Here is a 4,001-nt window from a genome sequence, read left to right on the forward strand (position 1 = left end):
GATACTTTAGCTAATAAATTTTCTCTATGAAGCCATTTTACTCCTATTATTAATCCTAAATGAGTTTGTTGAAGATTTTTATTAACAATTTATTTATAAGATTCTTTTTCTATTAAATCTAAGGATATAAATTGATCTTCATGTGTACAAAAAACATATCTTTCTCCATAATGCTGATATATTAAATATTTGCTAAATAAATTTCCTTTTATATATATATATATATATATATATATATGAGGCTTTTATTAATTTTAGTTTATTTTGTCTAAACATTTCTATCTGTTCTTCTATATATATTAAATATTCTAGTCTTGTTTCTGATTCTATTTTTGTACTTAATGTTCTGAGTAAAGGATTACCAACTAATTTACTATTACTGGCTACAATTTGTTTTCCTTTATCCATTACGTATAGATCCACTTTGTTTTCTTAAATTTGCTAGGTTCTTTAGTCTTACCTAAATCTAAATTTTCTAATTTATATTATATTATCTAAATCTTGTCTAGTATCCATTGACTTTTCTTTTTTCTAATGTTTTAATTCTACTTTCCAATTTTTCTAAGTTAGGACTAGTATCCATTTCTCATGTATTGTTAAATTTTCTTTTTAGTATTTCGGTATTTTGATTTTTAATATATTCTAAATTATTTTCTAGAGTCTTTTTATTTCTACTTATATTTTCTAATAAAGTTTCTACCCTTTTATTTAAATTGTTTCTTTCTAAAATTTCTCCTAGATTTACTAGTAAATCTAAATACTATTTAACTGTTTATCTTCCCAAGCATCACTACAACAAAAGTTACTTTTTACGGCATATGTTTACGGCGTGCATATGAAGCATGACGTTAAAATAGACTATTTACAGCATGCGATAAACGTATGCCGTTAAAAATGAATTGCTTAAGGTATTTACGGCTTGCATTTTTTGCACGCCGTAAATATGATTACTTACGGCGCACCTGTGCGATATGCCATGTTTGGAAAATAAATAAATAAATAAATAAAATTGGACTTTTCATGACATGCATATGTACGCCGTAAATGCCGTCTATTTTCTTCTATTTTTGTTCTTTTCTTTTCTTTCCTTTTACCTTCCTTTTCATTCCTACGGAACACGGTCGACCTCTTTCCTCTTCCTGCAATTTCTTCCTGCTCTCTCCGACTGCCGTTCTCTCCCAAATTACCAACCTTCAATCGCCCATCAACCATTTAGTCAGCCATCACCCGTGAGCCCATTTAGGTGGTGATTATGATAATCCCGTAAGATTCATAGAACGAGGAAGAAAATGGTACCTATGTAAGTCTATTTCGTCTAAAATTTGATTATTTGTTTTTTAGTTCGAAAATTGATCTGGGTTCGTTTTGTTCTTTTAATATTTGATTTTCGATAAGTTATTGAATTCGATTATTTCCTCAATTTATTTATTATTATTGTTTTTTTGGCATTTTTAGTACGAAAATTAAACTGGGTTTGATGGGTTCTTTTTGATTTTTTACTTTATGTGATTTCTATTATTGATTCATTTCTACTTGATTTTTTATCTTCCATTTTGTTTCTGACTCTACATTACTTATTTTTTGTTTCACAATTCAAGGGAAATAAAGAAAAAGTATTTATTTTCTTGGGCAAGTTATGAACTCGAACACTCCGTTATTAACTGCTGGAATAAATGGATCTATGGATTCAACAGCTCCCAGAGGAAATTCCAAGCGACCCAAATGTATTTTTTTCTTTTTAATGCTCTTCTTAATTTTCTAAACTTATTTGTTTCTATTGCTCAATTGGCAACTGCCGACGTGATGTTTTAGCCTTGATTCTTAGTTTTTTGCTCAGAATTTTGATTGTTATGTCAATCTTTTGTGGGTATCTTGCAAATTAACTTAGTTCAAGAATTGGTTGAAGGTCTATTCAACTGGTACTATTTTGATTATGTTCTTGCAAGTTCTGTAAGTATGGATTTTCTTTAGAAGGTCTATATTGAAGTCCAGGTTTAGTGTTTGAATGTCACCATTTTACTTGCTTGGTTCTATAACTTCTATCTTTGAGATGCAAATGATTGACTTATACATGATTGAAAACACTAAAAAATATGATAAAACTAAAACAAAATGAATGTTTCAAAGGTCTTGAAATAAAGACCTGTCATTAATTTTTTACATGAGATATTTGTATCATACATTGATATGGTTGGGACTACATATATTTGTTTGATGTATGCAAACAAGTGAAGGAGATGGGTGGAAGTAGGAAACCTTCAGATCTAATAAAGGGATACAAGCAATTAGTAGAGAGGAAGAAAGGGTTTGTTGATTGGACAAACTTGATAAGTCTATATCCTCTCATTTACGGTGTGGTGCGCATGCCATAAAAATTATACATTTTTATGGCGTGTCGATGCACGCCGTAAAAAGTGATGCACGGCGTTCCTACACAGTGTACTTTGAACGCCATAAGCGAACCACTTTTTACGATATTGCTTTATACGATGTTCGGCCACACGCCTAAACAGTTTTTTACGGCATGCATTGCATGCTGTAAAAAGTAAGTTTCGTTATAGTATGTAAAGGATGCTTAAAATTTTTATCAAAATTACAAATCAAAGAAGTTGTATCTAAAATATCTTTTCTTTTAAAACTTCCTAAGATTTCTCTTCATAAACTAATTATCTTTTAGACTAGCAAATGGCTCTGATACGAATTTGGGTGGCAAGATTTTGAAAATGACAAGTTAGAAAAAGTCTTTTGAAAATTTTCTAAGTAGATACCAATTAGGCTAGCCATTAATAATATTAATAAAAAGTCTTGGTATGCAATTAATTGTAGTAAGAATAATAAAAAGCTTTGTAGATTTTGTAGTAATAAAAAGTCTACTTGTATTAAATTCTGTTTGAAAAATCTATGCCAAAAAAGTCTTGTTTGTTTATCTAAAGTAAAGTTACACATAGACACGTAAAAAGACAGCAGACAATAAGAACTTCAATTTCAAAAACTTAATTATGTTTCATCAATTTTTAGTGATGTTTTTTATCCTTTATTTGTTTTATTCCAACATTATGTTAGGCTAAATTATTTTGTGCTAGGATTAAAAATGAAACTTATATCACGAACATTTAACTCTTGAATTTTATTTCTTTTTGACATTTAAAATATGTTTTCAATTATTGAATGATTAAAATGGATTTAATTTCTCTATAATTATATGCACAATAATTGTAGGAGCTTAGTAGTTTGTTTTACTTTCGAAAGAATGAAAATAAGTTAGATATAGTTTCAATTATCGTAGAGTCTGATAGAGAACGAAAATATACCGCTATGCTTTACGTGATCTTTAAGTATTTACAAATCTATTAATGCATTTTTATATATTAGCATTCGTCATAGAAATATAGTTGGGCCACATGTGAAACTAGGTTTAATTCTACTCGAGAAAAATTGTTAGACATATTAGGAATATTTTTCTTCATAACTGAAGTGTGTTGTCAAAGTCATAAAGTTCAAGGTTAAAGGGGATTGATATAAAATAATTCGGGGCCTAGTACGCTTTTCATCATTATATTTTTACAAAACTTGCATTTATTTTAGTTAAGTTAGGTATTTAATTTATGGGAAAAATCATGAATTTTAATTATTTCGACTAAGACTAAGTTAATTTGAATTTGAACTAATAAAATCTCTGTGAGTACTATTTTTGGATTGAAAATCCATTTTACTACTTGTTAAAGAACATGCATTTGTAGTATTTTTTATCGAACAATAATTTCGTCGACATAACCCAGCATAAAAAGAATTGATCTATAGTTCTTTGTTGATGTCATGCATTGGACACTTATGTAGTAGCTCATTGAATCTATCACATTTCATGAAAGCTCTTGGAGTTAAGTTGCCTGAATATAGCTATATCATGCTTCAGTTTGGCAACTTTTGATGGTGAGAAGTAATTGTAGTTAAACTTGTGAACAATATCATTCTATGAAGTAATGCTACCAACAGATAACGAA

At 28.9% G+C, this 4,001-nt stretch overlaps 1 long non-coding RNA gene across 1 annotated transcript; it reads left to right on the forward strand.

The window, feature by feature from the left end:
* Window positions 1–1,083: 1,083 nt before the first annotated feature.
* LOC111407751 lies at window positions 1,084–2,044 on the forward strand. The gene is made up of 2 exons (XR_002705174.1): window positions 1,084–1,300; window positions 1,599–2,044. It is a non-coding gene; the product is annotated as an uncharacterized LOC111407751 (long non-coding RNA).
* The last annotated feature ends 1,957 nt before the right edge of the window (window positions 2,045–4,001 follow it).

The sequence above is a fragment of the Olea europaea genome, chromosome 13 (genome assembly GCF_002742605.1).
Source record: "Olea europaea var. sylvestris chromosome 13, O_europaea_v1, whole genome shotgun sequence".
NCBI classification, from domain to species: Eukaryota; Viridiplantae; Streptophyta; class Magnoliopsida; order Lamiales; family Oleaceae; genus Olea; species Olea europaea.